This window comes from Eleutherodactylus coqui, chromosome 5 (genome assembly GCF_035609145.1).
Source record: "Eleutherodactylus coqui strain aEleCoq1 chromosome 5, aEleCoq1.hap1, whole genome shotgun sequence".
Taxonomy (NCBI): Eukaryota; Metazoa; Chordata; class Amphibia; order Anura; family Eleutherodactylidae; genus Eleutherodactylus; species Eleutherodactylus coqui.
The window spans coordinates 18549687-18572728 of NC_089841.1; the positions used below are offsets into that span (position 1 = coordinate 18549687).

General features: G+C 49.9%; 1 protein-coding gene across 2 annotated transcripts in view; it reads right to left on the reverse strand.

Moving 5' to 3' along the window:
- LOC136628997 (oocyte zinc finger protein XlCOF6-like) overlaps nucleotides 1-23042 on the reverse strand; it is a 169789-nt gene that overhangs the window by 130314 nt on the left and 16433 nt on the right. Inside the window, exon 1 of one of the 2 annotated variants that reach the window (XM_066605095.1) lies at nucleotides 7753-7833. The exons of the other annotated variant lie outside the window; for it this stretch is intronic. The gene's annotated coding sequence lies outside the window, so the exon portion shown is untranslated. Of the gene's footprint in view, nucleotides 1-7752; nucleotides 7834-23042 lie in introns of those variants that run through there. 2 annotated transcript variants of the gene reach the window in all.

The following is a 23042-nucleotide window of genomic DNA, read 5'->3' on the forward strand; positions in this document are numbered from 1 at the left end:
GCGCGTACAATGTTGCGGGAGACGTGGTCGTGCAGGGCTGGGACGGCACATCGGGAAAAGTAGTGGCGACTGGGAACCAAGTAGCGTGGGCCGCCGCCGCCATCATGCTTTTGAAAGCCTCTGTTTCCACAAGCCTATACGGCAGCATCTCCAGGCTGATCAATTTGGCTATGTGCACGTTTAACGCTTGAGCGTGCGGGTGCATGGCGGCGTACTTGCGCTTGCGCTCAAACACTTGCGCTAGCGACGGCTGGACGGTGCGCTGAGAGACATTGCTGGATGGGGCCGAGGACAGCGAAGGTGAGGGTGTGGGTGCAGGCCAGGAGACGGTAGTGCCTGTGTCCTGAGAGGGGTGTTGGATCTCAGTGGCAGGTTGGGGCACAGGGGGAGAGGCAGTGGTGCAAACCGGAGGCACTGAACGGCCTTCGTCCCACCTTGTGGGGTGCTTGGCCATCATATGTCTGCGCAGGCTGGTGGTGGTGAGGCTGGTGGTGGTGGCTCCTCGGCTGATCTTGGCGCGACAAAGGTTGCACACCACAGTTCGTCGGTCGTCTGCACTCTCAGTGAAAAACTGCCAGACCTTTGAGCACCTCGGCCTCTGCGGGGTGGCATGGCGCGAGGGGGCGCTTTGGGAAACAGTTGGTGGATTATTTGGTCTGGCCCTGCCTCTACCCCTGGCCACCTGCCCTGCTGCTGCACTTGCCTCCCCCTCTGAAGACCTATCCTCAGTAGGCTTAGCAAACCAGGTGGGGTCAGTCACCTCATCGTCCTGCTGCTCTTCCTCCAAATCCTCTGTGCGCTCCTCCCTCGGACTTACTGCAATTACTACTACCTGAGTGATAGACAACTGTGTCTCATCGTTGTCGTCCTCCTCACCCACTGAAAGCTCTTGAGACAGTTGCCAGAAGTCCCCAGCCTCATCCCCCGGACCCCGGGAACTTTCCAAAGGTTGGGCATCGGTCACGACAAACTCCTCCGGTGGGATAGGAATCATTGCTGCCCATTCTGGGCAGGGGCCCGAGAACAGTTCCTGGGAGTCTGCCTGCTCCTCAGAATGTGTAATTGTAATGGAGTGAGGAGGCTGGGAGGAAGGAGGAGCAGCAGCCAGAGGATTCAGAGTTGCAGCAGTGGACGGCGTAGAACTCTGGGTGGTCGATAGATTGCTGGATGCACTTTCTGCCATCCACGACAGGACCTGCTGTAACATTTAGCTGCGTATTAATTAGGACTACTACCCCCAGCAGAGATGCAGTACACTGAGGACGGTCACAGGCAGCCCAAATATGTTTTTTTTTCCCAAATTTTTTTGAAAAAGCCCACTGCCTATATAGACAGTATATCTCTTTCACCTTTCCCACTGTCCCTACCTCACCACTACTGGCCCTATACTATGTAAAATTACTGCAGACTGAGGACGCAATGCTCTGCACGGCCGACATACAAAAAAAAAAGTGCAACACTGCTAAAAGCAGCCTTAACAGTACTGCACATGGTCAGATGTGGCCCTAAGAAGGACCGTTGGGGTTCTTGAAGCCTAAAATAACTCCTAACACTCTCCCTATAGCAGCTCCAGCATCAGCAGCACTTTCCCTGATCTATGTCAGAATGCATCTGTGGCGAGCCGCGGGAGGGGCTGATTTAAATACTCCGGTGACACCTGATCTCCCCAGCCACTCACTGCAGGGGGGTGGTATAGGGCTTGAACGTCGCAGGGGGAAGTTGTAATGCCTTCCCTGTCTTTCTATTGGCCAGAAAAGCGCGCTAACGTCTCAGAGATGAAAGTGAAAGTAACTCGAACATCGCGTGGTACTCGCCTCTAGTAACGAGCATCTCGAACACGCTAATACTCGAACGAGCATCAAGCTCGGACAAGTACGTTCGCTCATCTCTAGTTAAAGCCAATAATGTGGAATGTTGGTCCTGGCCACAATACAGCCTGAAATACAGGGGGTGAAGAGTGGATGTAGTGACTGCTGCGCAGACCTGCAGCTCTCAGTCTGGTCATTCTTGGGTCATTCTATAGGCTTTATCTCAGGCTGTGTTGGCCTGAGATAAAGCCTTGTTTTAAATCCAAAGCCTCCTGATTCTTGCTCGTCGCTCAGTCGTCGGCTCGTGCTTACACCGAATGATTATAATTCTGTTTTGCTGGTTTCAATGATTTCCTGAAGGATAATCGTTTTGTCTAAATGAGACATCAGTTCAGTGTGAGAAGGGCTGCAGGGAGCCGACGGCTACAGGCAGCAGAGACAGATCAGATCTGCCTGTGTCTCTGTACATCACCCCATGGAGGGGAACAGGGACTTTTCTTCATGGTATCACCAACACCTTTCTCCTTATCAGCCACTGCTGTTGAACATACTATGCACTGTAGAATAGTGCGCACCCCGCTATATTGAACAGTAGCACCCCTCCAGGGAGAAGGAAGTCTGGCCCTAACCTAGCAAGGGGGTGAAGGATCACTGCCTAGAAGCAGATTAATCACCTCAATTAAAGCGGCCCCGCTGCCTGCTTCTAGTGACCTGGTATCCCTGATCAGGGAGCTGGGGAGACACACAGGACACAACACTGTACTGACACACCAAACACAGAACAGGACTGGACATATGGAAGATGTCGGGCAACAGCACAGACATATAATAATAATAATCTTTATTTGTATGGCGCCAACATATTCCGCAGCGCTTACATAGACAGGGGGATACAGAAGGACAAAAGTACAAACATTACAAAACCACGGTGACATAGTAATCATTTGATGGAAACAATAGGGGTGCGGGTCCTGCTCCAACGAGCTTACATACTACGAGTAGTGGGGTGATACAGAAGGTAAAGGGGCTGGAGATGTGCACGGTATGGTGGGGTGGAAAGTGAGGGATGCTATACACAGACAATGGTCAGACATTGTACACAGACCCCCTCTTCCCTCCCCTGACAGGTGCGGCCTCCAGGCGTCTTATATGTCATTTGTGTGTCAGATACTTGAGGTCTGACTCAGTTCCCTATGTCAGCATGGTGGCTGACTGTCCATCCCCCTGGTGTAAGGACACGGAGACTTACTGTGGTATATCACCTGTTTGCATGTGAGCTGTGGGTGGGGTTTCTGTTATATACACTGTTGTACCTTTGGTGTGAACAGCGACGTGTTTGATATGTGTGTGCTATTGCCAGACATGTTCCGAATGTCTAGTCCTGTTCTGTATTCGCTGTGCCAGTACAGTGTCCTGTTCTGTGTGTCTGTTTAGTGCATCTCCCCAGCTCCCAAATCAGGGATAGCCAGGTCATTAGAAGACGACCATGGGGCCGCTTTTATCAAGGCGGTGACTCCACTTTTATGCAGGGGTGCCCTTCTTTCCCTGATCAATTAAGGACTGTTGTCCATTTAGTTTCCTGAATAGTGTCCACCACCACAGTGGCCCCAGTTGTAACAGTGTCCATCCCCACAGTGGCCCCAGTTGTAACAGTGTCCATCCCCACAGTGGCCCCAGTTGTAACAGTGTCCATCCCCACAGTGGCCCAAGTAGTAATAGTGTCCACCCCCACAGTGGCCCCAGTTGTAATAGTGTCCACCCCCACAGTGGCCCCAGTTGTAAGAGTGGCCCCAGTAATAAGAGTGTCCTTCCTCATCACAGTGGCCCCAGTTGTAATAGTGTCCTCAGTAGTAACAGTGTCCCCTACAGGGGCCTCTGTTGTAATAATGTCCCTCCTCGTCACAGTAGCCCCAGTAGTAATAGCGTCACCCCTGCCCCAGTGGCCATAGTACTAATAATGTCCATCCTGCCACAGTAGCCCCAGTAGTAATAATGTCCCCCTTCGCCACAGTGGCCCAAGTAGCAATAGTGCCCCCCCCCTTTCCACAGTGGCTCCAGTAGTGAAAGTGACGCCCTGAAACAAATATACTTGCCACTTCCTGGTCCTCCAATAATGGCGATATGTAAATCATAATCCCAGAATATAAAATAGTACATAAAATTCCGGAATGTAATAGCATCCCCCCCCCCCCCGCCCCCACAGTGGCCCCAGTAGTAAGAGTGTCCCCCCTCGCCACAGTAATAGTGTCTCTTCTCACCAGAGTGGCACTGTAGTGTCCTCCATAGCCACAGTGGCCCCAGTAGTAATAGTGCCCCCATTCCTTGGCCTCAGTAGTAATAGTGTACGCCCTCGCCACAGTGGCCCCAGTAGTAATAGTGTCCTTCCTTCTACAATTGCCAAGGTGGTATTAGTGTTCTTCCTCACCACAGTGGCCCCAGTAGTAATAGTGCCCCCATTACAGTTGCACCAGTGGTAGTAGTAGTGCCCCCCTACCACAGTTGCCCCAGTAGTAATAGCACACACCCTCACCACAGTGGCCCCAGTAGCTATAGTGTCCCCTTTCACCACAGTGGCCCCAGTACTAATAGTGTCCCCCCACCACAGTGGCCCAAGTAGTAATAGCGTCCCCCCCATAGCCACAGTGGCCCAAGTAGTAATAGTGTCCCCCCCCATAGCTACAGTGGCCCCAGTAGTAATAGTGTCCCCCCTCACCACAGAAGCCCCAATAGTAATAGTGACCTCCCTTCCACAATTGCCAAAGTGGTATTACTGTTCTCCCTCACAACAGTGGCCCCAGTAGTAAAAGTGCCCCCCTCACAGTGGCACCAGTAGTAGTAGTGCGCCCCTTGACACAGTGGGCCCAGTATTAAAACTGGCCCCCTGCCACAGTGGCCGAAGTAGTAATAGTGTTCCAACTGCCACAGTGGCCGCAGTAGTAATAGTGCCCCCCAGCCACAGTGGACCCAGTAGTAAAAGTGCCCACACTCGCCATAGTGGGCCCAGTAACAATAGCGTCCCCCCTCGTTATAGTGGCCCCAGTAGTATTAGTGTCCCCCATAGCCACAGTGGCCCCAAGAATAATAGTGTCCCCCATAGCCACAGTGGCCCCAGTAGTAATAGTGTCCTCCATAGCTTCAATGGCCCCAGTAGTAATAGGTTCCCCTCTTGCCACAGTGGCCCCAGTAGAGTGTTCCCCCCTTGGCCACAGTGACCCCAGTAGTAAGAGTGTCCTCCCCCGCCACAGTGGCGCCAGTAGTAATAGTGCACCCCCTCGCTACAGTGGACCCAGTAGTTATAGTGTCCCCCCCCATACCGTGGCTACAGTAGTAATAGTGCCCCCCTGCCACAGTGGCCCCAGTAGTAATGGTGCCCACTCTCACCACAGTGGCCCCTGTAGCAAGTGTCCCCCCTCGCCACAGTGGCCCCAGTAGTAATAGCAACCCCCATAGCCACAGTGGCCCCAGTAGAATTAGTGTCCTGCATAGTTTCAGTTGCCACAGTAAAAATAGTATCCTTCCTCACCACAGTGGTAGTAATATGGTCCCCACTGTGGCAGGGGTGGATATTATTACTACTGTATTCACTGTGGTGAGGGGGCACACTCTTACTACTAGGCCCACTGTGGCAGGGGCGATTACTAAGACCACAGTGGTAATAGTGTCCTCCCTCGCCACAGTGACCCCAGTGGTAATAGTGTTCTCCCTCGCCACAGTGACCCCAGTGGTAATAGTGTTCTCCCTCGCCACAGTGACCCCAGTGGTAATAGTGTCCCCCTCGCCACAGTGACCCCAGTACTAATAGTATCCCCCCCGCCACAGTGACCCCAGTAGTAATAGTGTCCCCCCACCACAGTGGTCCCAATAGTAAGAGGGTCCCCCTCACCACACTGGCCCCAGTAGTAACAGTGTCCTTCTTTCGCCACAGTTGCCCCAGTAATGAGTGTCCCCCCACCACAGTGGCCCCAGTAGTAATAGTGTCCTCCCTCACCACAGTGGCCCCAGTAGTAAGTGTCCCCCTCACCACAGTGGCTCCAGTAGGAAGAGTGTCCTCCCTCACCACAGTGGCCCCAGTAGAACGAGTGTCCACCTGCCACAGTGACCCCAGTAGTAATAGTGTCCTCCCTCACCATAGTGGCCCCAGTAGTAATAGTGTCCTCCCTCACCACAGTGGCCGCAGTAGTAATAGTGTCCTCCCTCACCACAGTGGCCCCAGTAGTAATAGTGTCCCCCCTCACCATAGTGGCCCCAGTAGTAATAGTGTCCCCCCTCAGCACAGTGGCCTCAATAGTAATAGTGTCCCCTCACCACAGTGGTGCCAGTAGTAATAGTGTCCTCCCTCTTCACAGTGGCCCCAGTAGTAAGTTTCCCCCTCACCACAGTGGCCTCAGTAGTAATAGTGTCCCCCCCATACTGTGGCCCCAGTAGTAATAGTGTCCCCCTCACCACAGTGGTGCCAATAGTAATATTGCCCCCCCCCCATACTGTGGCCCCAGTAGTAATAGTGTCCCCCCTCACCACAGTGGTGCCAGTAGTGAGGGTGTCCCCCCTCACCACAGTGGTGCCAGTAGTAATAGTGTCCTCCCTCACCACAGTGGCCCCAGTAGTAATAGTGTCCCCCCTCACCACAGTGGCCCCAGTAGTAATAGTGTCCCCTCACCACAGTGGCCCCAGTAGTAATAGTGTCCCCTCTCACCACAGTTGCCCCAGTAGTAATAGTGTCCGCCCTCACCACAGTGGCCCCAGTAGTAATAGTGTCCCCCCTCACCACAGTAGCCCCAATAGTAATAGTGTCCCCCCTTATCACAGTGGCCCCAGTAGTAATAGTGTCCTCCCTCACCACAGTGGCCTCAGTAGTAATAGTGTCCTCCCTCACCACAGTGGCCCCAGTAGTAATAGTGTCCCCCCTCACCACAGTGGCCCCAGCAGTAATAGTGTCCTCCTTCACCACAGTGGCCCCAGTAGTAATAGTATCACCCCTCACCACAGTGGCCCCAGTAGTAATAGTGTCCTCCCTCACCAGTGGCCCCAGTAGTAATAGTGTCCCCCCTCACCACAGTGGCCCCAGTAGTAATAGTGTCCCCTCACCACAGTGGCCCCAGTAGTAATAGTGTCCCCTCACCACAGTGGCCCCAGTAGTAATAGTGTCCCCTCACCACAGTGGCCCCAGTAGTAATAGTGTCCCCTCTCACCACAGTTGCCCCAGTAGTAATAGTGTCCGCCCTCACCACAGTGGCCCCAGTAGTAATAGTGTCCCCCCTCACCACAGTAGCCCCAATAGTAATAGTGTCCCCCCTCACCACAGTAGCCCCAATAGTAATAGTGTCCTCCCTCACCACAGTGGCCCCATTAGTAATAGTGTCCTCCCTCACCACAGTGGCCCCAGTAGTAATAGGGTCCTCCCTCACCACAGTGGCCCCATTAGTAATAGCGCCCTCCCTCACCACAGTGGCCCCAGTAGTAATAGTGTCCCCCCTCACCACAGTGGCCCCAGTAGTAATAGTGCCCCCCCTCAACACAGTGGCCCCAGTTGTAATAGTGCCCCCCCTCAACACAGTGGCCCCAGTAGTAATAGTGCCCCCCATCACCACAGTGGCCCCAGTAGTAATAGTGTCCCCACTCACCACAGTGGCCCCAGTAGTAATAGACCACAGTGGCCCCAGTAGTAATAGTGCCGCCCCTCACCACAGTGGCCCCAGTAGTAATAGTGTCCCCCCTCACCACAGTGGCCCCAGTAGTAATAGTGTCCCCCCTCACCACAGTGGCCCCAGTAGTAATAGTGTCCCCCCTCACCACAGTGGCCCCAGTAGTAATAGTGTCCCCCCTCACCACAGTGGCCCCAGTAGTAATAGTGTCCCCCTCACCACAGTGGCCCCAGTAGTAATAGTGTCCCCCTGCCACCATGACCCCAGTAGTAACTGTCACCCCCTGAAACCAATATACTTGCCTCTTCCTGGTCTTCTAAGCTCTTCTTCTCGACTCAATCAGAACTCACAGATCTCCACCTGCAGTGTCGGACAGCGGTGAGCTTCCAGGACCTGTGATGATGTCACCGTCATGTGATCACTAATGTGGGAGGAGTCAGGAAACAGCGTCTGCAGGATTCTGTTGCTGGATGAGCAGGAGGTGTGGATACCTACCGCAGCTCTGCAACAGCCACAATACAGAGTACCCCAAAATGACAATGGGCATAGATGTGTATACAGCTGTGTATATAATCATATCCACCGCAGCTCTGCTACAGCCACAATACAGAGTACCCCAAAATGACAATGGGCATAGATGTGTATACAGCTGTGTATATACTCATATCCACCCCATCTCTGCTACAGCCACAATACAGAGTACCCCAAAATGACAATGGGCATAGATGTGTATACAGCTGTGTATATACTCATATCCACCCCATCTCTGCTACAGCCACAATACAGAGTACCCAAAAATGACAATGGGTATAGATGTGTATACAGCTGTGTATATAATCATATCCACCCCAGCTCTGCTACAGCCACAATACAAAGTACCCCAAAATGACAATGGGCATAGATGTGTATACAGCTGTGTATATACTCATATCCACCCCAGCTCTGCTACAGCCACAATACAAAGTACCCCAAAATGACAATGGGCATAGATGTGTATACAGCTGTGTATATAATCATACCTACCGCAGCTCTGCTACAGCCACAATACAGAGTACCCCAAAATGACAATGGGCATAGATGTGTATACAGCTGTGTATATAATCATATCCACCCCAAAAGATTGTCTCAATACAGATTAGGAATAGACAAACAATCTTTACCACTCATTAAAATATTTTTACTTAAAATGTCTGAGTGTCACAGGAGCGGGCAGCCCTCACACCACACAGTACAGAGTGTCACAGGAGCGGGCAGCCCTCACACCACACAGCACAGAGTGTCACAGGAGCGGGCAGCCCTCACACCACACAGCACATCATCAGTAACATCTGCATTGGTACAATGGTTGATGTGCCATTTGTGTGTTACAGTATATAACCAGCACCATATTACAATACATTACTAGCAGTCACATGTTACCACACAGACAAAATGAACATAACACCATATAAGGCACAGACCTAGACGCACCCGACACAGGGGATCACCCAAAAGATGGCTTCTTCCAGGGCAGTGGTGGCGAACCTATGGCACGTGTGCCAGACGTGGCACGCACAGCCCTCCCTGCTGAGTAGCTGTTCATCTCACCCTTGCAGGAAGTGGGGCAGACATCACCAAACTGCCAGACGGAAGTGGGGGTTCAATTATATCCTCTTCAAACAGTCCTCCACAGAAAACAGACTCTTGAATAAGGATTCCTACTCAGACCCATTCGTTCCTCTAGGACTGCAATATCATTTTAGGATCTGCGCCCATCAGTCTATGCCGAGAATAAAGTAAACATCTAATAAGCAGGGATATAGATAAAAACATAAACAGGACCAAAAAGGTCTACTGCAACACATAAAAATACATGATGTCTCTAGCGGGATTCACACCAAGGCCCCCACATTACATGACAACAGTGTTATCCATTGAGCCCCACGTCCACATACCTAAAGCTCGATACAAATAGTATAGTTAAACCTCTAGTTTCGTTGTCTTATAGTTTAGCCGGTTTCAAGTTTCATCGATTTTTCAAGCCAGAATTTCGCCTCTAGTTGCATTGGCAGCCACCGGCCCACATGGCCTCGCTGTTGACGTGGCCCACTGATCTCCGCCCCCATCCCACCCCCTCTTATTGCAAATAGTACCGAAGGGCGGAGAGGGGGCGGAGAGTGGATGGGAGCTTAGTGCACTGCTCTCGGCTCTTCCAGCCTCCTCCCCCTGCAGAGAGGGACACCATATATCGGCCGGGCGTGAATACCCGGCCGATATACGGTCGACTGCATAAACCCTAAAAGTGGAATAACCAGTTCTTTTGGTTGGGGCAGAACAGATTCTGAGCAGAGCAATGGGTAGGACTTGTGGCCATTTTAGGTGAGTCTCATGACAGAGCTTCCCTAAGGCAAGTTTTAAGGTTCGGTTCATGTGCTCAGCCTTTCCTGAGGTCTGTGTGCAAAGTACAAAACATCTGGCTAGCTCTTGTTTTATCTCTGCAGTAAAGTCTGGTCAGTTGTCTGACCCAATCTGCACCGGTTGGCCGTGTATTGGAATTATGTCTCTTAGTAGTGCTCTGGCCACTTCAGTGTATTTTTCAGTCCTAGTGGGGTAGGCCTCCACCCACTTCGTGTAAGTGCAGACAAAGACCAGGAGATGCTTCCATCCATCAGCTGCAGGCATTCAAGTAAAGTCCACTAGTACATCTTGGAAGAGAGCTGCTTCATAAGATCGCATCCCTGGAGTCTTCAGAGGACCTAGTCTGGAATTATTTTCAGTGCAAATTACACATTTTCTGGTGCTCGCCTGGTAAGTCTTGGGATGTACAGCACATCTTGGATTAGCTCTTCCATAGTGGTGGACCCATAGCGTGTCCTCATGCACTTTCTTGACAATCTCCGTTGCTAGTGCTGTTGGGACCACACTTCGTCCATCCGAGGGGATGAACCAGCCCTCAAGGGGGGAATTTTCCATCTTCTGTCTTTAGCCATTCCTGTTCACTTCAATTGTAACAGGAGTTCCAGTTGCTGAGGGGAAACAAGGAAAAAGGCTTGTAGAGTGACAGGATTTTTGGCATTTAAGAGAGTGACAGCTCACTTGCCATCAGCATCTGCCTCTCTGTTTCCCTGTGCAACGAGTCTCCCTTCTGTTTTCCTTTACAGTGAATGACCCACTTCTCTTCTGACAGGTCTGGAATGAGAGGAGCGTGCTTGACTTTTTGACCCACTGAAGAGATCAGACTCTTTTCTTTTTTCAGGGCCCCATGAACATGGAGTGTAAGGAAGGTTTCTGATTAGTGCAATAATTTCTGCCTTTTGAGCTGAAGTTCCTCTGGGCAGCTGTTCTGCTTTTGTAGCACGATAACCACTGCATATCCACCATAGCGTATGCCTTCATCCAGGAAGTTGCTCCCATCTGTGTACTATTCGACATCAGGAGCTTCAAGTGGTGTGTCTGTCGTGGAATCCCTTTTTGTGTCCACGGCCTACTCAAGTAGGAATGTTTGCACCCTTTCCTGATTGGTTACGGATTGATTATGCGCATAAGGGATTTGGGTTCCTGGAGAACTGGGCTGACTTTGCGGTCGGCTACAGGCTCTACCGTAGGGACGTGCTGCATCTTAATGGGGAAGGTGCAGCTGTGCTGGGGGATAAGATGGCTAGAAGGCTGGAGGAGTGTTTAAACTAGGGACTGGGGGGGAGGGTAAAATGAGAAATAGTGGGGTAGCCAGTGTAATTAGCGATCCGGGTCCAAGCAAAGGGAATGGGGGACGAGCAGGGGGTGGGGTTAGTACAGTTACAACTGATAGATCAGCCATAAGTACGAATAGCAACAAAACAAATTTAAAAAACAAAAAAAATGATATAAATTGTATGACCACAAATGCAAGAAGTCTGATTGGTAAAGTGGGTGAGCTTGAAGCGAGAATGACTGATGAAAGCTATGATATAGTCGGAATTACTGAAACATGGCTTGATGATAAGTGCGATTGGGCGGTGAATTTGCAGGGGTACAATCTCTTCAGAAGAGACCGAAGGAACCAGAAAGGGGGAGGGGTATGTCTGTACGTCAAATCGTACTTGAAGCCGAGGCTACGGGAGGATATAGGGGTAGGAGACGAACAGGTGGAATCTCTGTGGGTAGTAATACAGGGAGGAAAAAATAACAAAATCCTGATAGGGGTCTTCTATCGACCACCAAAAGCAACAGAAGAAACTGAAAACTTACTACTAAGGCAGATAGAAGAGGTGTCAAAGCGAAACGAAGTAATTATCATGGGGGACTTTAATTACCCAGATATAACATGGGAGAACGAAACCTGCAAATCTCACAGGGGTGATAAGTTCTTGAGAGTAATTAAAGACAATTACCTGAACCAACTTGTGCAGGAACCAACAAGAGGGAGAGCCACTCTGGACCTAGTACTAACCAACAAACCGGAACATATAAAGGGGGTGCAGGTTGAGGGGCACTTGGGGAACAGTGACCACAATATAATCAACTTCCAGCTGTCAATCAATAGGAAGCCTTATCAGGGAGCGACAAATAAACTAAACTTTAGTAAAGCAAAATTTAATGAGCTTAGAACTACTATCGGTAACATTAATTGGGACAACATCCTCAAAAATATCAGTACGGAGGACAAATGGGAAAAGTTCAAAAGGATCCTAATCGCCTCATGTGAGCAGTTCATTCCCTTTAAAAATAAAAGAAACTCAGCTAAAAGGAAACCAATGTGGCTCGACAAGACGGTACGAGGGGCAATAAACGAAAAGAAGAAAGCGTTCAAACTACTAAAGCAACAAGGCAGCGAAGAAGCGCTAAAATCATACAGGGAAAAAAACAAATTATGCAAAGATACGATCAAAACTGCCAAGGAGGAAGCAGAAAGACGGATCGCCAAAGAGAGCAAAAACAACCCGAAGCTATTTTTCAGTTACATAAACAGCAAAAGGATTTGCAGGGAGAGTGCTGGCCCTTTAAAAAACAATGCAGGAGAAATCATTGATGACGACGAAGGGAAAGCAAATCTACTAAACAGTTTCTTCTCAAGTGTGTTCACTAGAGATGAGCGAGCACCAAAATGCTCGGGTGCTCGTTACTCGGGACGAAATTATCGCGATGCTCGAGGGTTCGTTTCGAGTAACGAACCCCATTGAAGTCAATGGGCGACCCGAGCATTTTTGTATTTCGCCGATGCTCGCTAAGGTTTTCATGTGAGAAAATCTGGGCAATTCAAGAAAGTGATGGGAACGACACAGCAACGGATAGGGCAGGCGAGGGGCTACATGTTGGGCTGCATCTCAAGTTCACAGGTCCCACTATTAGGCCACAATACCGGCAAGAGTGCCCCCCCCCCCTCCCAACAACTTTTACTTCTGAAAAGCCCTCATTAGCATGGCATACCTTAGCTAAGCACCACACTACCTCCAACAAAGCACAATCACTGCCTGCATGACACTCCGCTGCCACTTCTCCTGGGTTACATGCTGCCCAACCCCCCCCCCCCCCCCCCGCACGACCCAGTGTCCACAGCGCACACCAAATTGTCCCTGCGCAGCCTTCAGCTGCCCTCATGCCACGCCACACTCATGTCTATTTATAAGTGCGTCTGCCATGAGGAGGAACCGCAGGCACACACTGCAGAGGGTTGGCACGGCTAGGCAGCGACCCTCTTTAAAAGGGGCGGGGCGATAGCCCACAATGCTGTACAGAAGCAATGAGAAATATAATCCTGTGCCACCGCCATCAGGAGCTGCACACGTGGGCATAGCAATGGGGAACCTATGTGCCACACACTATTCATTCTGTCAAGGTGTCTGCATGCCCCAGTCAGACCGGGCTTTTTAATTCATAGACACAGGCAGGTACAACTCCCTATTGTGAAGTCCCTGTGGACCGACAGCATGGGTGGCTCCCTGGAACCCACCGGCGGTACATAAAAATATCCCATTGCATTGCCCAACACAGCTGAGGTAGTAATGTTGTGCTTAATGCAGGTGGGCTTCGGCCCACACTGCATGCCCCAGTCTGACTGGGGTTCTTTACAAGTGGAAACAGATGCATTTATAATTCCCTGTAAACCCACAGCATGGGTGGGTGCCAGGAAGCCACCGGCGGTACATAAAAATATCCCATTGCATTGCCCAACACAGCTGAGGTAGTAATGTTGTGCTTAATACAGGTGGGCTTCGGCCCACACTGCATGCCCCAGTCAGACTGGGGTTCTTTACAAGTGGACACATGTAGGTTAAACTCCGTGTGCACCTACAGCATGGGTGGCTCCCTGGAACCCACCGGCGATACACAAAAATATCCCATTGCATTGCCCAGCACAGCGGATGTAACGTCAGCTGTAATGCAGGTGGGCTAAAAATTCATTTGATTACACTGTAGGCGAGGGCCCACAAAAATTGCTGTATCAACAGTACTAATGTACATCCAAAAAATTGGCCATGGCCAACCAAGAGGGCAGGTGAAACCCATTAATCGCTTTGGTTAATGTGGCTTAAGTGGTAACTAGGCCTGGAGGCAGCCCAGTTTAACGAAAAATTGGTTCAAGTTAAAGTTTCAACGCTTTTAAGAGCATTGAAACATATAAAAATTGTTTAGAAAAATTAGATGAGTGAGCCTAGTGGCCCTAAGAAAAATTGCCCGTTCAGCGTGATTACGTGAGGTTTCAGGAGGAGGAGCAGGAGGAGGAGGAGGAATATTAGACACAGATTGATGAAGCAGAAATGTCCCCGTTTTGGATGGTGAGAGAGAACGTAGCTTCCATCCGCGGGTGCAGCCTACGTATTGCTTACGTATCGCTGCTGTCCGCTGGTGGAGAAGAGAAGTCTGGGGAAATCCAGGCTTTGTTCATCTTGATGAGTGTAAGCCTGTCGGCACTGTCGGTTGACAGGTGGGTACGCTTATCCGTGATGATTCCCCCAGCCACACTAAACACACTCTCTGACAAGACGCTAGCCGCAGGACAAGCAAGCACCTCCAGGGCATACAGCGCTAGTTCAGGCCACGTGTCCAGCTTCGACACCCAGTAGTTGTAGGGGGCAGAGGCATCACGGAGGACGGTCGTGCGATCGGCTACGTACTCCCTCACCATCCTTTTACAGTGCTCCCGCAGACTCAGCCTTGACTGGGGAGCGGTGACACAGTCTTGCTGGGGAGCCATAAAGCTGGCAAAGGCCTTGGAGAATGTTCCCCTGCCTGCGCTGTACATGCTGCCTGATCTCTGCGCCTCCCCTGCTACCTGGCCCTCGGAACTGCGCCTTCTGCCACTAGCGCTGTCGGATGGGAAGTTTACCATCAGTTTGTCCACCAGCGCCCTGTGGTATAGCATCATTCTCGAACCCCTTTCCTCTTCGGGAATGAGAGTGCAAAGGCTCTCCTTATACCGTGGATCGAGCAGTGTGTACACCCAGTAATCCGTAGTGGCCAGAATGCGTGTAACGCGAGGGTCACGAGAAAGGCATCCTAACATGAAGTCAGCCATGTGTGCCAGGGTACCTGTACGCAACACATGGCTGTCTTCACTAGGAAGATCACTTTCAGGATCCTCCTCCTCCTCCTCTTCCTCCTCCTCAGGCCATACACGCTGAAAGGATGACAGGCAAGCAGCATGGGTACTGTCAGCAGTGGGCCAAGCTGTCTCTTCCGCCTCCTCCTCATCCTCCTCATGCTCCTCCTCCTCCTCCCCCTGAACGCGCTGAGATATAGACAGGAGGGTGCTCTGACTATCCAGCGACATACTGTCTTCCCCCGCCTCTGTTTCCGAGCGCAAAGCGTCTGCCTTTATGCTTTGCAGGGAACTTCTCAAGATGCATAGCAGAGGAATGGTGACGCTAATGATTGCAGCATCGCCGCTCACCACCTGGGTAGACTCCTCAAATTTTCCAAGGACCTGGCAGATGGCTGCCAACCCGGGCCACTCTTCTGTAAATAATTGAGGAGGCTGACTCCCACTGCGCCGCGCAAGTTGGAGTTGGTATTCCACTATAGCTCTACGCTGCTCATAGAGTCTGGCCAACATGTGGAGCGTAGAGTTCCACTGTGTGGGCACGTCGCACAGCAGTCGGTGCACTGGCAGATTAAACCTATGTTGCAGTGTCCGCAGGGTGGCAGCGTGCGTGTGGGATTTGCGGAAATGTGCGCAGAGCTGGCGCACCTTTCCGAGCAGGTATGACTAGTGGGGGTAGCTTTTCAGAAAGCGCTGAACCACCAAATTAAAGACATGGGCCAGGCATGGCACGTGCGTGAGGCTGCCGAGCTGCAGAGCCGCCACCAGCTTACGGCCGTTGTCACACACGACCATGCCCGGTTGGAGGCTCAGCGGCGCAAGCCAGTGGTCGGTCTGCTCTGTCAGACCCTGCAGCAGTTCGTGGGCCGTGTGCCTCTTCTCTCCTAAGCTGAGTAGTTTCAGCACGGCCTGCTGACGCTTGCCCACCGCTGTGCTGCCACGCCGCGTGACACCGACTGCTGGCGACGTGCTGCTGACACATCTTGATTGCGAGACAGAGGTTGCGTTGGAGGAGGAGGAGGAGGAAGGTGCTTTAGTGGAGGAAGCATACACCGCCGCAGATACCACCACCGAGCTGTGGCCCGCAATTCTGGGGATGGGTAGGACGTGAGCGGTCCCAGGCTCTGACTCTGTCCCAGCCTCCACTAAATTCACCCAATGTGCCGTCAGGGAGATATAGTGGCCCTGCCCGCCTGTGCTTGTCCACGTGTCCGTTGTTAAGTGGACCTTGGCAGTAACCGCGTTGGTGAGGGCGCGTACAATGTTGCGGGAGACGTGGTCGTGCAGGGCTGGGACGGCACATCGGGAAAAGTAGTGGCGACTGGGAACCGAGTAGCGCGGGGCAGCCGCCGCCATCATGCTTTTGAAAGCCTCCGTTTCCACAAGCCTATACGGCAGCATCTCTAGGCTGATCAATTTTGCAATGTGCACGTTTAACGCTTGAACGTGCGGGTGCGTGGCGTCGTACTTGCGCTTGCGCTCAAACTGTGGCACTAGCGACGTCTGGACGCTGCGCTGAGAGACATTGCTGGATGGGGCCGAGGACAGCGGAGGTGAGGGTGTGGGTGCAGGCCAGGAGACGGTAGTGCCTGTGTCCTCAGAGGGGGGTTGGATCTCAGTGGCAGGTTGGGGCACAGGGGGAGAGGCAGTGGTGCAAACTGGAGGCGGTGAACGGGCATCGTCCCACCTTGTGGGGTGCTTGGCCATCATATGCCTGCGCATGCTGTTGGTGGTGCCTCCCCAGCCGATCTTGGCGCGACAAAGGTTGCACACCACTGTTCGTCGGTCGTCAGGCGTCTCTGTGAAAAACTGCCACACCGTAGAGCACCTTGACCTGTGCAGGGTGGCATGGCGCGAGGGGGCGCTTTGGGAAACAGTTGGTGGATTATTCGGTCTGGCCCTGCCTCTACCCCTGGCCACCGCACTGGCTCGGCCTGTGCCCACACCCTCACTTGGCCCTCCGCGTCCTCGGCCGCGTCCACATCCTCTAGGCCTACCCCTACCCCTCAGCATGCTGTATTACCAGTGATTTGATTTCCCAGGCAGGAAAGAAATTGGCGCAAGGCTGCAGTAAACCGTAGCTGGTTGCGTCTGATTTTTGTACGTTCTCCACGCAGCACACACGTACACGGAGACCTTAGGACTGACACAGGCAGGCCAAATATAATTTTTTCGCTTTTTTGCAAAGGGAAGGCCCCACTGCGTATATTCAATGAACAATACGTTTAATAACTGTGGTGTGGCCCTGAAAAAGTGTCACACAACTTTAGTGTAGCAGAGTTATTAACTCTGGCAGAGCAGGTATTTGCCAGTCAGGAAAGACAATGGCGCAAGCCTGCAGTAAACCGTAGCTGGTTGCGTCTGATTTTTGTACGTTCTCCACGCAGCACACACGTACACGGAGACCTTAGGACTGACACAGGCAGGCCAAATATAATTTTTTCGCTTTTTTGCAAAGGGAAGGCCCCACTGCGTATATTCAATGAACAATACGTTTAATAACTGTGGTGTGGCCCTGAAAAAGTGTCACACAACTTTAGTGTAGCAGAGTTATTAACTCTGGCACAGCAGGTATTTGCCAGTCAGGAAAGAAATTGGAGCAAGGCTGCAGTAAACCGTAGCTGGTTGCGTCTGATTTTTATACGTTCTCAACGCAGCACACATGTACACGGAGACCTTAGGACTGACACAGGCAGGCCAAATGTAATTTTTTCGCTTTTTTGCAAAGGGAAGGCCCCACTGCGTATATTCAATGAACAATAACTGTGTTGTGGCCCTGCCTACACAATTCTGTCCCTGTAGTATCAATGGAGGGTGCAATGCTCTGCACAGACGATTTTTAGAAAAAAAAAATATGCAACACTGCTAACAGCAGCCAGCACAGTACTGCACACGGTTAAATGTGGCCCTAGAAAGGACCGTTGAGGTTCTTGAAGGCTACACTCACTCCTAACACTCTCCCTGCCTAAGCACCACTTCTGTCCCTAATGCCGGGTGCAATGCTCTGCACTGCCGATTTTGAGAAAAAAAAAAAAAAACCACTGCTAGCAGCAGCCTGCACACAGGTAGATGTGGCCCTAAGAAGGACCTTTGGGGTTCTTGAAGCCTACACTAACTCCTAACGCTCTCCCTACAGCAGCTCCAGCACGATAGTACTTTCCCTCAGCTAAGTCACAAGGCATGTGTGGCGGGCCGTGGGAGGGGCCGATTTTTATACTCGGGTGACATCAGATCTCCCCAGCCACTCACAGCAGGGGGGTGGTATAGGGCTTGAACGTCACAGGGGGAAGTTGTAATGCCTTCCCTGTCTTTCAATTGGTCAGAAAAGCGCGCTAACATCTCAGACAGGAAACTGAAAGTAACCAGAACACCGCGTGGTACTCGTTACGAGTAACGAGCATCCCGAACACCGTAATATTCGCACGAATATCAAGCTCGGACGAGTACGTTCGCTCATCTCTAGTGTTCACCAAAGAAAAGGAAATGCCACACGAGATGCAGGGGAATAAAACGAACCCCTCACAAAATATCTCATACCTAACGCAGGAGGAGGTGCGGAAGCGTCTAAAGAAAACTAAAATTCATAAATCGCCGGGCCCAGATGGATTACACCCAAGGATACTAAAGGAACTAAGTGACGAGATAGCTAGGCCGCTATACCTAATATTTCTAGACACTATCAAGACCGGAGTAGTACCATTGGACTGGCGCATTGCCAACGTGGTTTCAATTTACAAAAAAGGGAGCAAAAGTGAGCCTGGTAACTACAGGCCAGTAAGTCGCACTTCAGTAACGGGAAAAATTTTCGAGGGGATTCTGAGAGACGCCATCGATGAGTACCTCAAGGAAATTAAGGGAATAACTCCTCACCAGCATGGATTCATGAAGTTTCGCTCATGTCAGACAAATCTGATCAGTTTCTACGATGAAGTAAGCTCTAAGCTGGACCAGGGAGAATCTATTGATCTTGTATATCTGGACTTCTCTAAAGCCTTTGACACCGTGCCACATAATAGGCTAATATACAAAATGAGGCAGCTCGGACTGGGCGAAAACGTGTGTAAGTGGGTAAAAAATTGGCTCAACGATAGAAAGCAGAGGGTGGTAATAAATGGCTCATACTCTGATTGGACCACAGTCGCTAGCGGGGTGCCACAGGGTTCAGTATTAGGCCCACTCTGTTCAACATATTTATCAATGACCTGATAGAGGGGCTGCACAGCAAAATATCAATATTTGCAGATGACACAAAATTATACAATATAATTAATGCAACGGAGGACAATGTACGGCTACAAACGGACCTGGATAAGCTGGGGGCTTGGGCAGAAAAATGGCAAATGAAGTTCAATCTTGAAAAATGTAAGACTATGCACATGGGCAGGAGAAACGGATGTCACAAATATTCACTTAATGGGGTACCACTAGGGAAAAGTGATATGGGAAAGGATCTGGGGGTATCAGTGAATAATAGACTAAACTGGAGTAACCAATGCCAGTCAGCTGCTGCAAAGGCAAATAAAGTCTTGGGGTGCATTAAAAGAGGTATAGGGGCGAAGGACGAGAACATTATCCTTCCATTATATAAGGCACTTGTCAGGCCTCACATGGAATACTGCGTACAATTCTGGACACCGGTGCTCAGGAAAGATGTTGCAGTGCTTGAGGGGGTTTAAAGAAGGGCAACTAAACTAATACATGGAATGATGGGACTGGAATATCCAGAGAGGCTATCCAATTTGGGACTATTTACTCTAGAAAAAAGAAGGTTAAGAGGCGACCAAATAACCATGTATAAGTACATGAGGGGACAACACATGGATCTCTCCCGCGATCTGTTTACACCCAGGACCACGACGGTAACAAGAGGACATCCGCTACGATTAGAGGAAAGTAGGTTTCATCACCAACACAGAAAGGGGTTCTTTACTGTAAGAGCAGTTAGACTGTGGAACTCTCTACCGGAGGAAGTGGTGATGGCAAAATCCATAGAGGAGTTTAAAAGGGGACTTGATGTCTTTCTGGAGAAGAAGGATATTACAGGATATAAATATTAGGTTAAGTGTCAATCCTGGTATATAGGCAGGTAGGAACTATTAGGGGTTGATACAGGAACAGTCTGATTGCCATTAGGGAGTCGGGAAGGAATTTTTCCCCCAAAAGGGCTAATTGGCTTCTGGCCTTGGTTTTTTTTTGCCTTCCTCTGGATCAACACAGTAGGATAGACAGGCTGGACTAGATGGACAATGTCTTCATTCGGCCTTACATACTATGTTACTATGTTACTATGTTACAGGTTCAGCATATATAAGCTTCCTCAATTCCGCTTTATTGTTGGGCGCGCAGCCTCTATAAAAGAGTTTAACATATCTGCACATCTGGGCAGGTCAAAGATTATATAGATACAACGTATTGTTTAATTATTGGATAAGCATCTTGAAATTCTTCCATCCTCCAGTCATCTGTTATTGGCCATCATGTGGTAGCAGGACGAGATGAGTGGGTTGTCTTAGAACCCACGTGTGGTTCCTCCGATATGATTGGAGATTACAGCTTGAACTATTAATTGCATAAATTTCCCATGTTATTTGCATAAGTGTCCAGTAAAACTGCTTGGGTTATTATTGCTGTAGCTGCCTCAGACTGCGGTTATTTATGTCTGATGTACCCCTGCCAAAGTTACTAAGAATCGGGAAATAGAGCATTCTTGCTAACTGCTAGCTTCTGCTTGCATCTATAAGAGTTTTAGGAATGGAAAGTTTCAACATTTTTTCATATAAGGAAGTGAATACATTGGGTACACAAGGAATATATCTATATTTGTAGAAGAATAAACAAAATGAAATACTACTGGCATTGGTATAGAGAATGCTTGAATCTATAAACACAGGTTTCCTGTCCACATGAAATGTATGTCTATTGTCCCGAAAATATAGATATGGCGGATTTCCACTACAAACCCCCCTTGAAACTATCTGTTTCACTAAACTCACTACACCAAGTGTTCCTACACTACCACATATCATTCTCAACTATTGACCCTCCTTGACGTCCCAGATCGTGATAGGCACACAATGGAGCAGGTAGTCATCAGGGTGGAACAGGTAGTCATCGGGGTTGGAATACACTGTACACAACAACAACAAATAGAAATTAGGATGACTATAAAAGGTAACAAATATAATTAATAACTTCTTTATCAGAATAAACTCTAGTGTAGAATGTTCTGAAAACTCAGTAGAGTGGGCGGTCTTTCACAACTGTCGCTCCGGCTGTAAATGCCCCTCTGATACCTAGGTGTGGGTTCATGGCAATCGGGTCTTTGGTACGTAGGATACTTAGTCGGGACAGTGCGCACGGCCCTCCTGGAATATTGGGGGGGATATTTGTGTAGGAAAGATTACCACAGGACCAGACCCATCCTGCTTTAACTTGATCTCTGGCTTTATATTCATCTGGTACCCTCATAGGTACCCCTACGGCATCTCTGTACATGTGGAGGTCTAAGCTACCACCTGGGATCTCGAGGCATTAGGTTAGGAGAGGTTTGGCTTTTACTATTTCAGGTAAATACTGCATAACTTGTGTAGAACCCGCCCCCTTGACGCTACGTCGATTCATCCACAAAGAGTGCAAAATTAGGGCTATCTAATGACTGATCAACATGACTGAACCTCTGTCTCATTAGTACGTGCATGATCATATCCATCAGTCTGGAAGGAAAAAACTACAAGGTGATTATTCCCACTTCCCTTTTCCAGAGGCGGCAAGGTAGCGGGACTGGGGGCGTTGTAATGCCGGCGTGTTGCGTGGCATGAGCAGAGTGCACTGCAGATAAAATAAAGCAAAATCTTAGCGAAAACCTAAATACACAATGTTTTAAAACTTATTTTTTTCTCTTCTCCTGTTAGGTATGTACCTAACTGAGGAAACAGGCTAATAAAAGATACTTAGTCCGTTTTCTCCATCACTTTCTCTCAGTTTAAACTTCTCCATAAGTTTAAGATATCTGCCCTTTGTATCTTAGATTTTAGGGTACCGTTCATCTTTTCTACTTTCCCACTACTCCGTGTATGGTTGGGTGTGTAAAAGGCCTAGGATGTACCCAGAGCAGACAGGATGTCACATTATTTCACCTATGAAGTGTGTACCTTCATTTAACTCATTCATTTCCGGTACCCTGTATCTGCAGATTACCTCATTCATGAGCTTCTGTGTGGTTACCTGCTCATTTACCTTAGTATCAGGGTGGGCCTCCAACCTGAAAAGACTCCAACAACAACAAGCACATATTCATACTCCTCAAATAGGTGTGAGCTGAATGTGGTCAAATTGGCCATCTCTGAAATGGGTAGAGTGGTCCAGGCAAGTGTTATATGGCCACCTTACTTCTGTCCTGACTCGCATATGGCAAAGATTATGCAAATTGGACAAATGATGCAGCAGCTACACAGAACCCAGAGAACCCAGGTGTCACCCATTCGCGTTCAGTGTCGACGTCATTTCTGCTTTTGATAGGTATGTCTTTCTGTGTACCAGTTGGGCCATCATGGGGCACAGGGACCTCTGTAGGCAAGTTCTGCTGACTGTTCGCCATACGCCGTCCTGTTCTGTTGCTCCCGTCTTTTAGCCCATTTTTGCTTTCCTTCTTCGTTGGCTTGTAACTGTAAAGTCCTTAGCATATCAATGTCCAAAGTTTTGTCAATGTCCAAAGTTTTTATCAATGTCCAAAGTTTTTATCAATGTCCAAAGTTTTTGCCACTGACTCATGCTGTCAGTATCTTTTCTTCTTTCTCCCACGGCTTGAGGGCCGCTGCCTTTGCTGTGCTGTCGGCGAGGGTGTCGTCTCTCGCTTCTCCATTGTAGGAATCGGTATGAGGTCTCCACTGCCAGGTAGTAGTAGTAGGGCCTCCATGAGATTCTGCACCACTGCACCATTCTTAATTGGCTGTCCTACTGAGATAAGAAACTGTCTGGCCTTCCATATTGGGCCGTAATCATGAGCTATGCCAAATGCATACCAGGAGTCAGTGTAAAGGGTTGCCGTCTTACCTTCTACCACTCTACACGCCTCAGTGAGGGCCTTCGGTTCCG